This window comes from Medicago sativa, chromosome 8, assembly GCF_051527215.1.
Source record: "Medicago sativa cultivar Bolivia chromosome 8, Bolivia_mono, whole genome shotgun sequence".
Taxonomy (NCBI): domain Eukaryota; kingdom Viridiplantae; phylum Streptophyta; class Magnoliopsida; order Fabales; family Fabaceae; genus Medicago; species Medicago sativa.
The window spans coordinates 15,306,414-15,320,507 of NC_140756.1; the positions used below are offsets into that span (position 1 = coordinate 15,306,414).

The window sequence follows — 14,094 nt, forward strand, 5'->3', positions numbered from 1 at the left end:
ACTTGGTGATGTTTTGGCTCATCGCTCTCCTTCAAGGGTTGTAATCTTGTACTAACTCTATCTAGTCTGACAATTTAGTTTTCTATGTTTTCATTTATTTCCATATTCATTTCCATTTCCATGGTTCAAATTACCATGAGGTAAACCCCTTCTAGTGGTTTAGACATGGTGAAGTTATGATTTGTTTATTTACTTGCGATATATAAAATTGTAGTGCCAAGCTTTGGTCTAACAAACTGTTTTAACTCAAAATCTTTAGAAATAAATTCTGATCATTTTTATTTCTAATGCTTAAGCACAACACCAGTGAAATGATCAAGAGAGACTGCTAAGCACCTAGAAGCTATAACTTTTCATAGCTAAGCGCTAAGTTCTTGGTAGGACTCTTGTCATAAGGCAGTACCTGATAGCTTAATACCTTTGTGCGAAAAGGTCGGGCACCTGAGCCTAGCGTACTGTTGTGTGTAAAGTGTGATGATCGAGCCCATAAATGAGTGACGTTATGCCCTTAATACGATGGATGCGGTAACACTCCCTAAGACCACTTGTTTCATCAGGAAGTCAGTTATTTAAAGATATAGCTCTATGAATCACAAAGTTGCGAGAAGTTAATAAACTGATGCAGCCCTATGAGTCATAGATGCTATAAGGGATATAACTCTGTGAATGTCAGTTAGCTTAAGAGGTTATATAAACGACCATGGCGCTGAGAGTCACAAAAAGTTGTACCCACTATAGCTCTGTAAATCGCAGTAATGTTTTATCATAAATAAACCTTGTTTAAATCACACTTTCCATCTTGATATTTTTTTAAAGTATTTTACTGCTTTCCCAAACTTAACCTTTTATTTTATTGTTGTGACATATATTTTATTTTTGTTCAAACAAGTTTTCTACTAAAAAGCAGCATGAAGCTATAGCTCCACAGTCCCTGTGAGATCGATATCTTTTTATACTATAACTTGGACAATGTATACTTGCACTCAGTCTTTCCACCTCAAAAATACTCGTATTGTTTTGGAAGACACCAAGTTTTTGGCGTAGTTGCCGGGGACTGCAAGGTTTTATAGTTTTTAGTAGTTTTTCATTTAAGTAGTTAACTTATTTGTTTATTTTTGTTTTACTTGTAAAGTTTAGTGAGTTTTTAGCAAGTGTGTTCGTGAATACTCAGAGCGCAATCCTCACCAGAGTTCCACCTAGATACTGAAACAGAAAGGACGTTCAGAAAAAGGAGGCAGTTGTTCAAGTTAAAGACGAATCCAAATTTAAAGGAGCTAGATCCAAACTTTATTCAGAGTTATAGCTCCAACAAGTCCAGCTCAGAGGAAGATTCATCTGTCAACATGGATGACAACAACAATACCATAGACATGACAAATGACAAAGGAAGGTCTATCAAAGAGTATGTTGTGTTTGATCCAACAACACTCCATACTAGCATAGTGAAGTCAGAAGTCACTACTTCTCAGTTTGAGTTCAATCCTTTCATGTTCTAGATGCTGCAAACCATTGGCCAGTTCTCAGGAGCAGTCACAGATGATCCTCATCTTTACCTGAACCAGTTCACTGAAGTACAGTGAAGTCAAAAGTCACTACTTTTCAGTTTGAGTTCAAGCCTATCATGTTCCAGATACTGCAGACCATTGGCCAGTTCTCAGGAGCAGTCACAAATGATCCTCATCTTTACCTAAAGCAGTTCACTGAAGTAGCAACAAATTTCAAGATTCCAGGCATAGAAGATGATTGAAATTCAAGAGAATATGGCATTGGTAAAATGCCCTGAGCCAAATTGCAATGGTATATTGGGACCCTCGTATTTCAATTATTCCAAAGGATGTGTTTGAACGCTTGTTGGGAATTTGGTGTTAGAATAACAAAAAATTTATTGTCCTTTTGCTGATTGTTCAGCTATGTTGCTGAATGATGGAAAGGAAGTTGTGACGGCTTCGGAATGTCCACATTGTCATAGATTGTTCTGTGCACAATGTAAGGTTTCTTGGCACGCGGGAGTCGATTGTAGAGAGTTTCAAAGCTTGAAAAATGGCAAGCAGGGGAGAGAATTAGGTCTTTTTTTGTGGTGTCCGGGGTTCGAACCCCGGACCTTGCATATATTATGCATTGTCCTTACCAGGTTAGCTAAGCTCACGGGACGGAGAGAATTAGGTCTAATGGCTAGGTAACTTGCTAAGAACAAGAATTGGAAAAGATGTCCACAATGCCGGTTCTAGGTGGGAAAAAAATCAAGGATGTAATCACATTTCATGCAGGTATATATGGACAATTCTCTTCTATTAAAAATTCTAGGTTTTTTTAGGAGTTTAAATAGCTTATTGAATGTTATTATTGTTAGAAAATAAAGTTTCATATCTTTAGGTGTATATACTTAAGAGTTTAAATAGCAACGTTTTTTGGACAAAAATGGGTTAAGCTAACTAGTTCATTACTCGTTAATATATCTTACAATATTTGATGCATCCCTTTGATTAATCAAATACAAATAGTTTTGAAAAAAACCAATAAACATTTTTTTTAAGAAGCTAAATTAGCTCATTCGAACATGAGACTTCAAGGAGGAGCACACTTCCAGGTCCTAAACAAATACCACTAGGCCACCAAACCAATATACATTTTAAATCAAGATTTATAATACAAACACATATAATAATGATTACTTAAATTGTACTTGCATAAACTTAAAAAATAAGCGGGATGAGTATTTAGCATTTTGATTTTGGGTGATGACTTCACTATTAATGTTTTTCTTGTGTAATCAAACTTATTCGCAGATATGGTTATCATTTTTTCTATGGCTGTGGATCCACTTTTGATGGCATGTCCCATTATGCTTGTCGAACTCAATAATGAGGTTGGTTTGTAAAATCAGTACACATATCAAATTTCTTCCATGATGATAATTAGTGTCACTTATCTTATTGATGAATATATTTTAGAACATGATATGTAATTTTAAATGGTGATTTATTTTTATTTTCTTGTATATGGTGAACAACAATTTCCCGTATTTGCTAATAAAAAATATCTTTGTTTCATTTACTCCCTACTATCAAATTCCTAATTTGTGGATATTGTGTATTGTGTGCTGAAACGGGGGGTAAAGTCAATTGGCATTTTCCCTCCCAGTTTATAGTGTGTTATATTTCAGTTATTTTATATAGCACACTAAAAAAATCCTTTAATTTGTTTTCAGACAATCAACCAAACATTCATGTGAGTATAGCTCTGTTGGCAGAGATATTGTAGTATATAGGGGTCAATGTTCGAACTCCAAATTCCCCTCTTGTTCACTTTAGAGGTGAATTTATTGCCACTAGATGACAAAAAACATACCACTAATCAATCCTTCTTCGTGTTGTTTCTGCCAAAGCCGATGCGAATTAACATCTATGTTATGCGCTTATATTAAAGCAAAAATGAATATATTAAACCAACCAAAGAATGCTAATTATCACAAGGGGTGCAAGGATATAATTGAAAAGTGTCTACAATCAATTACAAAACCACATCAAAACAAAGAAATGAACCAACAAAAAAGAAAGCCAGGTGACAAAACCCAAGCACAAATGAGACTAAGCCATCAATTATGAAAATCAAAAGCTAAGTTTTTGCTTTTTTGTCTAACCGCAAAAAAAAAAATCATATGTTATGCATATACTCTATTTTGTTGATTTAATATTGCGCTTCCTTTGCTCTATCAATTTTGATGTAAGTCTGTCCTCGTGAGCTTAGCTCAGTTGATAGGGATAATTCATAATATATGCAAGGTCCGGGGTTCAAACCCTAGCACCACAAAAAAAAAAATTGATGCAAGTCTTCCAACTTTTCTTCCCCATAATTATAGTGTCATTTGCGTACCGAAGATGTTGGAGAGTAAGTACGGAGTATCAAATGGTTGTTTAGATAGGGATGGAAGTTGGTTTGATGAGAAATCTTCAAAATTTGGAGAGGGGGGCGTGGGGTATTAAAGTGCAATGGTTTACACTACCAAAAAAAAAAGTGCAATGGTTTGATTATAGATTATCTAGAGAGATAGGTGACGGTGCATAATCATTTTTCTGGGATGACCATCGGTTTGAACTTTGATGAGAAATCGTTGAAGAATTTATATCCTCATCTCGATATCTTGGCTGAAGACAAACATGCTTCAATTAGGCCACAATGTACGTTATCAATTGTGAAATAAAATAATGTCCATGATGATGGCAGGTAAAACAACCATTATATCCTTTAAATAGTAGCGTTTTCAAAAACTGCCATAATGTACCATTTAAAGTGGTAGTCATAGAAAACCGCCTTAATAAAACCGATGTAATATATTCACCATTTTTTGTAGTGTTGTGGGAGAGGATGACGTGTCTTGAATCAAAAGGAGGAATGGGTTTCTGGAATTTTCAAGTTTTCAACCTGGCGATGGGGCTAAACTTCTAAAAGCTGGTATTTTTCTTGTTCTTCTCTTCTTGAAGATAATCTTGGCACTAAACCTAGTTTTGTTTGGTGTAGTAATTTTAACTCTAGACGAGTACTTTTACATGATTGAAGGTGGAGGAATGGAGATGGGAGTAATGTTAGAGTTTTGGAAGATCCATGGCTCCGTGAAGACCAAGGTCGGTGGGTGCATTCTGCTCAAAGACAAGATGTGTATAATATGCTTGTTATTCATTTGATGATGAATTGTGAGAAAAGGTGGAATATTATTGAAATTCATGATTACTTAGGTTGAGGATCATAATGGATGCTATTCCGTTAAGTTCGGATATAATCTGATTTTGAAAAATATGGAGCTGCGGAGAGTTCTTGCGCACTTGAAAATGTAACATTTATTGTAGTCAGGGGCGGACCTGGACTAAAAATATTGGTGAGGCACAATTTTTTCGCGGTTAAATTATTAAATAAAATGTACACATAAGTAGCAAACGTGAGTTAATTGCCGTTTGTAGCGAGGGAATTTTGGGTGTAAATGAGCAATTTTAAAAATGAGAAGAGTGATTTTAAATAACATATGTAAATATAAGGCCCAAGCCCATAACAACAAACACACATAACCCTACATATTTGATACTCACAGTCAATTATTGCAGCCGCTGCCATACTTCTTTTCTTTTCTGCTTCTCTCTTCTTAAGGTTCCATGGTTTCTTCATCTTTTTCCTTTCTTGCCATGGTTTCTACATATGATTTCTTCTTCTTTTATACTGGTACTCTGTTTGCGATTGATGTGTTTACATTAAATTTATTATCTCAGTTCAATGTTTCATGTATGGAGGGGGAAAAAATGAAAAAAAATCAGCTTGGGCTGGTGTGGCACTTGCCACACCAGGACCTGTTCAGGTCCGCCCCTGATTGTAGTGTTTAATTAATGTTACTCATATTGGAGGGACCAGGTCCAATATAAACAAATTTTGTTTTTTTTTTTGACAAAAACAAAATGATATTCATTCATTCAAATCGAGAGATTACATCATTTAACACCGCTAAAAACATAAAGGATGAATCTGCGAACAAACTCACAACATCCAAGTTAATAGCATATAAGGGCATAATACCTACAAAAATACATGATAAAATTAAAGTGACCGGAATATCCATGACCTCCGGATCGGCAACGTTGACTCCCAAATCTTTGATTGAATAATCGATCTTTCAATATGAATCAAATGAACACCGCACGAAGACGGAAAATCAAACAACGCCGCACAAGACGACGAACAACAAACAACCACACTTAGATGATGAACTCACAGAGAAAAAAACCTAGATCTATGTGAAAATCACTTATTTAGATTGAAATAGAGAGAAAAAGATGAAGAGGGGTGATTTCAGGTCAAGAATTGACCCAAAACCACCCCTCAATGAAGAAATTGTAAGAGAAAACCTAGAGAGAGAAAACTAGGGCCGGCTTGTTGGAGAGGTGTGTGATGTTGTTATAAACAAATTTTGTTGGGATTAAAACAAAACAACAATAAAAAATAAAATGAGATATATTGAAGCATGAAAATAAATACGAGAACTAAAATATAAAAAAAAAAAAAAAAGATAGATATTTGCAAGGACCAAATGCATTTCTAAACTCTTTAAAAAAATGCATATCTAATAAACATTTTAAAAATAGATTAAAGTAAAAATGGTAATATGTGAGACATATTCTTTTGGTTCAAAGATAGAAGAATCCAAAATTTTGCAAGGCTTGAACCAAAAAAAATAAAGCAAAATTTTAATAAATATAATAAGTTATTTTATTTACCCTAATTAGTGAAAAGTCAGATTTGTTTGTCAAATTATTTTTTATTTATCCTAAAAATTAGACCTAATTATTTATCATTCTAAGTGTAGGTGTAGAGCATTTTTAGGTAAAACAGAAACAAAAAAAAAAAAAAAAGCTAAGAAAAGGTTTTCCAATTTGGTACGTATCTTTACTCTATAATTTCTTTTGAGTTACGCTTTTTTCTTGTCTCTATAGAATATAGCAGTGTTATTATTTTGCAATTCAATTGGTGGTTGTTTAGGGGTTGTTGTTTTCGGTGGTTTTCGTGTGTTTTTTCTCTTGCGGTTCTGTCCTTTTGAGACGGTGTTGCTAACTCACTGCTTTAATTAGCAGTCTTGTACTTCGATTTTAGCATTATCCAAGGGGATGACTTGTTCTCTGGTTCTTTTCTTGCTGCTGTAGAAACATGTTTGAAAAAAGAAAGAAAAAAAATAGTAAAGGGAAATATGTTCAAACTCTAAACCCTAGACCATTGTTACTATGCTTGCCGTCGCATAGTAAGGGAAATACGTTCAAACTCTAAACCCTAGACCCTTGTTACTATGCTTGCCGTCGCACTGTTTACTTCCTCCGTTTAATGCTTTTGGCACTAGGTTAGGGACCAGGCAGCCATGAGAACTAAAGAAGTTTTACTGCTTTTGGTTTTCTTTTGTTTGTATCTAGGGAGGTTTCAGTGTGGGAGGTTTTTAGACCATCCCCGTTGGGGGGTTGGCTTAACTCCATAAACCCTTCTTTTCTTTTTTCTGTTAATCAGCATACTCCCTTTAGTCTCAAATGCAACTTTTAAGACCGGAGGGAGTGTATATTAATTCAAGGCAACCAAGGCACTGGTGTGTACCTTTTGAAATAATTTAGAGTTTGCCTATGTTTGGTTTATTATGTTAGCCCAACTTTCTTGCAAATGATCGGGCTCGTCCTCTCCAACCCATTATAGAAAATTATAAATATATGGAAGAAAAAAAATGGTATCTTATTCGGGAGAAATTATGGAGCAGGGGAGATTTACTAAGCTCTCCCTCTTTCTCTAAGGATCTAATACTTTTTTAATATTAAAAAAATAAAATGTAATAATATAGAGTTTGTTACCGATCAGTGGCGGAGCCAGAAAAAAAAGTTGGGGTGGGCCACTAAAATTAACCGTTGAAAAATTGTTTAAAGTCTCGCAAAATAGACCTATAATTGAATTATTTAAATTTTTCGGATGGGCCACTACACCACTTTGCGGGAATTTGGATCAACCGAAACCTAAAACCGACATAAAATTGTATAAAATCTCACAAAATAGACCTATAATTGAATTATTTAAATTTTTCGGGTGGGCCACTACACCACTTTGCGGAAATTTGGATCAACCGAGACCTAAAACCGACACAAAATTATATAAAATCTCGCAAAATAGACTTATAATCGTTGATTTTTTAATTTTTCCGGGTGGGCCGTGGCCCACCCCAGCCCATGAAGGGCTCCGCCACTGTTACCGATAGATGATTAGTTCGTCCTATTTAAAAAATTCATGTGAGGTGTTGTGTGAGAGAAATTGAATTTGATATTATTATTAAAATATTATAAATGAATCGTACACGTGAAATTCATTTAAATATCTAAAAATGGATTTCTCCACTATTGGTATTCTTAAAGTATAAGTTGCTTAGCCCCGCACTTGTTGATGTTCTTGGTGCTTAAGTTGCTTAGCCATGCACTTGTTTTGTGAGGGGATTTCTAGGGCTTGTTTTGTGATCTCAACGGCTATAAATAAAAATTTAATTAATAGAAACACTTCATTATAAATGAATCGTACACGTGAAGTAGAATAGTCTGACCAATAATTATTTCACCCAAGTGCCTTGTTATCATTTCTCAGAACAAAATGTTCAGCTTTGTAATGTGTAAACAAGCACACTTTGTCCCGTGATTTTCTTTCAACTTTGTTTCTTTTTTATTTGATGTTGGTTTTTCTTCTTTTTTTTAGCCAACTATTATTTTTTTAGGGTAAAAAGTTTTAAACATTTAATATACCGTATATAAAGAGGATTTTGAGCGGACTTTTTCATTATTCCAGTTATATTATTCCAGTTATATTGTTGATCTTATTAAAAAGATTTTATATTATATATGTTATATTTATTTATGGTCAAATACATATGCGTTTAAGTTTTTTTTTTGACAAATTGGTCCTTTAAGTCATGCATAAACTATTTGCACAATTATCATATTATCATCAAACTTTGTTAAAAAGTGTTTATCTGTGCTTTTAATGTTAAGTTGGCAAATTCAAACTCATCGCTCTCAAAACTAAGGTTCATTAGTGTATTATTAAATCTTGATTTGAAACAAAATTCATCGTTTACATGATTTATAATGCTTTTGATGGAATATTTATATGTAAAATTAGGTTTAAATTCAAAAACAAGAAGAAAATGTGCTTAAATAAGCATGTTTGATGTCTTTAAGACCTACACCTTAATTTGTAATAGTGCAAACATTGTAAATATTCTAGGACTTAAAAAGGATCAATTTATGACAAAAAAAAAAAAACTTAAAAACTAACTTATTATTATAAACATAACTTAAATAACCGCGGGAGGTTTTTGAAATGTATTTCTCATTATGTGAGTGTATATTGTGTTTCTCTAAATTCGTTATAAGAGAAATGCTAGCAACACTCTCTTTTGAGCACTCTCTCTAGCACTCACTCTTTTATTGGGTGAAATCAATGTATGTCCCACCACTTTATGTGGATTCCATTTCCAAAGTGTAGGTCCTACATTGATTTCACCCAATAAAAGGGTGAGTGCTAGAGAGAATGTTTAAAAGAGAGTGTTGTTAGCACTCCTCTTCGTGAGAAATGCTAGCAACACTCTCTTTTGAGCACTCTCTCTAGCACTCACTCTTTTATTGGGTGAAATCAATGTTTATAATACTTTTTCTCTGTATTTTTTGTTTCTATATATATGAGCGTATATTTATGTTTCATATCCTTTTGGTTCTTCCGGAACAGAACCATGGAGATTTGCAAGCTCCTTTCCAAAGACCTAGTTCGCCATATCACTTCTCTTTGCATGGACACTAATTTCGAGAGCACTCAAACAGGCACAGAAAGAGATACTAAAACAGGAAGAGGAAGAGGAAGATACACTAATTTTGAGAGCATTCAAACATGCACAGAAAAAGATTTCTCAATTGAAACCATGCGGAATATGTATGGAAAATAAACCTATTGAAAAAATGTTCAAAGTAGAAACTGTTCACACTCTTTCTGTGAAGATTGTGTTGCAAGATTTCTAGCTGTGAAAATTCAAGAGAAAAAAGCAACAATAAAATGTCCTGATCCAAATTGCAATAGTAATTTGGACCCTCAACAATGTATTTCAATTATACCAAAGGATATGTTCGAAAGATGGGGAGATGCACTAGTTGATTCGATGTTTGGATCAAAGAAAATTTATTGTCCTTTCAAAGATTGTTCAGCTATGTTGGTGAATGATGGATTTCTAGCTGTGAAAATTCAAGAGAAAAAAGCAACAATAAAATGTCCTGATCCAAATTGCAATAGTAATTTGGACCCTCAACAATGTATTTCAATTATACCAAAGGATATGTTCGAAAGATGGGGAGATGCACTAGTTGATTCGATGTTTGGATCAAAGAAAATTTATTGTCCTTTCAAAGATTGTTCAGCTATGTTGGTGAATGATGGAAATGAAGGTGTGAGAATTACGGAATGTCCACATTGTCATAGATTATTCTGCGCACAATGTCAAGTTCCATGGCACGCGGAAGTCGATTGTAGAGAGTTTCAAATTTTGAAAAAAGGCGGTCCAGGGAAGGATTTGGATCTAATGGCTATGGAACTTGCTAAGAAAAAGAATTGGAAAAGATGTCCAGGTTGCAACTTCTATGTGGAAAAAAAAGGTGGATGTAATCACATTAGATGCAGGTATAGACAATATTCTCTTCTGTTAAGAATTCTACTTTTTTTAGGAGTTTAAATAGCTTATTAAATGTTTATATTGTTAGAAAATGAAATTTTATATCTTTAGGGTGTACATGCTTAGAGTTTATTAATTGGGCATACACTTTCAATGTTTTCAAATCTTCATGACACTCCGTTACTTTTACAGCAATGATAGGTTGACACTCTTAATGTGTACACCCCTTTGTACCACTTTGAAAAAAAGATAACCAAATATATGGTCTGTGTGACCACATTTTTTTAGTTGTGTGACCACTATTTTTCCAGAATTCATATGGTTAACTAAGTGGAAAAATAGTGGTCACGCGCATTTTAGTTGCGTGACCACATTTTTCAGCTTCTCAATGTTGTCACACAACTGAAAAAATATGGTCACACAGATCATAAATTTAGTTAACTGAAATTTTTCAGAGTGGTACAAAGAGGTGTACTTATTAAGAGTGTCAAGCTATCTTTATTCTAGTTTTAAAAGGTTGATGCAAATGTGAGGCGACGTAACAAAATAATAATTTTTTATTGGATGCGAGTAAAAATTAGTTTACATTGAAAATACACATATCATTATATAGTATTTTGATATGATAAGATAATCAAATACTATCCTTTAAAAAAAAAAAAAAGATAATCAGATACTACTATAATTTAGTGAATGTTCGGATGGGCGTTGAGTTAGTTGCAGTTCCAAAGTATAGTTAAGTGTATAATTTAATTATTTATTGTACCTATTATTCAAATTTATATGCAGGTGTGGTCGTCGATTTTGGTATGACGATTGAAAATTTCAAGTACTAGTAGAAGTTATTTTGGTTGTTTTTCTTGTTTTATGGTGAGCAACATATTCTGGAAACTCTTCCATATGATTGTCTATTAAATTTTCGTTCTGCCTGGCAATATAAAATGTATATAGTCTCAAACTTTTGGTTATGTCTGCTTTTAGAGAATGTTCAAATTTCAGTTCAAGTATTTGTGATGGTGGTGATGAGAGGAAAATTTATCTCATCCGTTTATTTACAAATATTTCTTTGTTTCATATACTCCACCGCAATCAAATTAGTAATCATAAAAAAAATAAAAAATTAGTAATCGGTCGATGTTATGGATTGTATATATATGATGAAATGGAGGCAAAATTAATTCCCATATCTATCCCTCCCATTTTTGTAGTTATGTTATAGATTTTATTTTATGTAACACTCGTTCAATTTGTGTTATTTCTTGTCAAGCCCAGGGCAAATTAACTTTATTATTACTAGCATTCAAACAGGCACTCCGTGTCCGTTTGTCCGCTCTTTTTATTGTTGTAATGCGCATAAATTACGAATAACAATTTTTGAAATTTTGATTATAGGTATCGATATTTTGTATTTTCTTATTGTAACAAATTATACTTATTTTGTTCAAAAAGATACGTATATTATGTGGTTATATATACTTATTTTGTTCAAATTATACTGTAGTGCTTTAAAAATGTTACTAATTATTTTAGCACTTTTAGTTATGTGGGCCAAACGGACTACTCGTGGCCCATATACGGGTTAGCCCTGATGGGTAATAAACTATGTAGGGCCGGGCTAAAAAACCCTAAAAAAAAATCGGGCTGGAATTTTATGGCCCGAGCCCTATGTTTTATTCGGGTTTGCGGACAATCCATATAGGCTAGCCCTTTTTCATAGGTCATCTACTTAACAAAGATGTGAGTAACTTTATTTGTTTGTCTCTTAATGAACTTAACACGTGAGTTCACAAGATTAGTAGCAAAAAGATGTTGTCTACAATCATTGATAACGGCATCAAAATTTGAGACGTTATTTCTACTGTCCAACATTCCTTTGAAATGCATAAGACAGAGCTTAACTGAAAAATATATGTTAGGTTGAACATCTTATTCCTCCACCATTGAAACCATGAAACAAAGAAAAAGATTTCTCAAAATTAAAAAACTTGCCAATATCTGATGAGGGTGAATCATCATCCTCTTCCTCCTCCAATTGAAACCATTCTATTGGGCAATATGTATGGAAGATAAACCTATTGAAAAAAATTTGAAAGTCGAAACTGATTATAAACCTATTGTGCCATAGCATATCAAACGCACACATGGTTTAGTTGGGTATACACTTTCAATGATTTGATTTTTGCATAACACACCATTAATTTTGAACGGTAATGTAGTTACAAAAGTGAGGTGAAGTGGCAAAATATAGATGGTTATAGAATGTGGATGTAAAACTAGTTTACACTACCGGTGGACATATCATAGATAGTACTTTGATGTGGCAAGATAATGAAATATAATTTAAACTTATGTTTAGATGAGTTTTGAGTTATTTGAAGTTCCAAAGTATAGTTGTTAAAACGATGGTAGTTCTTTGTGACAAAAAATCTCACTTCAATCTAAACATACACTAATTCATTTTTTTAGAATTTTTTTGGGACAAGAATGTGTGTAGCAACTTCATTTGTTGTCTTACAGATTTGTACGCATCCGTTTGATTAATTGTTAATAGAAATATTTGTTGAAAAAATTATAAAGTAAAATTTGAGATTTATAATATAAACAAAATATAATAATGATTAATTAAATTTTAATCTTCAAATAGCATTATCTGTTTATTTAGGAATAGCATTCTCTTATACTTTAAAAAAGAGGGAAGAGTATTTAGCATTATAAATGTTGAACTCGATAAAAATTGCATGGCGAGTGATATTTCAAAGTACAAACCTAAGATAAATTTTCATATCAAATGCACAAGATATATTCACACAAATTTGAACTTGTTTGACACACACAAAATTCATAAAACAGACATTAAATACTTAGTCGCTTTACAACAAAGTACACAAGTCAAAACATGGTTTTTTTTTTGAGAGGAAGTCAAAACATGGTTGTGCATACATATATCCAAAGAGTAACATGTTGTTTACAAATAATTAAGTTACATCCCAAAAGATTAAAAATAACCCAACAAGATAGAAATAGACATAAATAACCAGGAATAAAGACATATATATAAGATTGAAAGAGATAATTGATTAAGAGCTTTTAAATATTATCACCTAGTAATGGTGAGCTTTCAGTCCATTTAATTTTTGCTTTCAATCAGATCATGTCATGTAATATTCTTTGTCACCTCATTCTTCTCAGAACCATCAAGGTCGCTGCCACCATTTCCATATGCCTTAGAAGGTGGAGCATAACTCTCAAGTATAAGAAAATTCGCCTCCTCCGGTGAAAAACGATTGTCTACAAGCTAAGCAATATGAGCTACACAAGCCTGAGGATACATCAGCTGGTACTCTTGGGAAGTCGGGTTTTAGATCGGTAACTTGCACATATCATCATGTAAAACAGGAAGAGCGTCTTGTTGACATCTTGTGCCTTCATTGCAGTATCTATCCAGGTTGTCAAAATCGAGACTTTACTTCAGGTCGAAAGGGAATAGCAAAATTGGGACTCATAAAACCGCAATCAAAATTGAAGGATTTTTACTCAAAGACTTTTGTAGAATCGATATAGGAAATTGTAAAATCGCAATCAAAATCGATTGATTTTACCAAAAAAAATAAAAAAAATACTACTAAATATATGTAATAAATGGTATATAGTCATAAATTACTTAGTTTATAAGAAATCGTAAAATCACAATCAAAATCGATGGATTTTGTCTATTTTAGGATTCTACTATGGATTTGAATCGTTGAAGGTGAAGAAAGTCGCAAAATCCTGGATTTTGACAACATGATCCACATAATCTTTGGCAATGCTCCATGTGATCCTATTGTGAACCTGTGATCGTATAGGAACTTATGCAACACAACAAAGACCCATAACCAGACCAAGAT

At 33.3% G+C, this 14,094-nt stretch overlaps 1 pseudogene; it reads left to right on the forward strand.

Moving 5' to 3' along the window:
* The first annotated feature begins 9,280 nt into the window (after positions 1 to 9,280).
* On the forward strand, positions 9,281 to 10,267 carry LOC146897281 (uncharacterized; annotated as a pseudogene).
* The last annotated feature ends 3,827 nt before the right edge of the window (positions 10,268 to 14,094 follow it).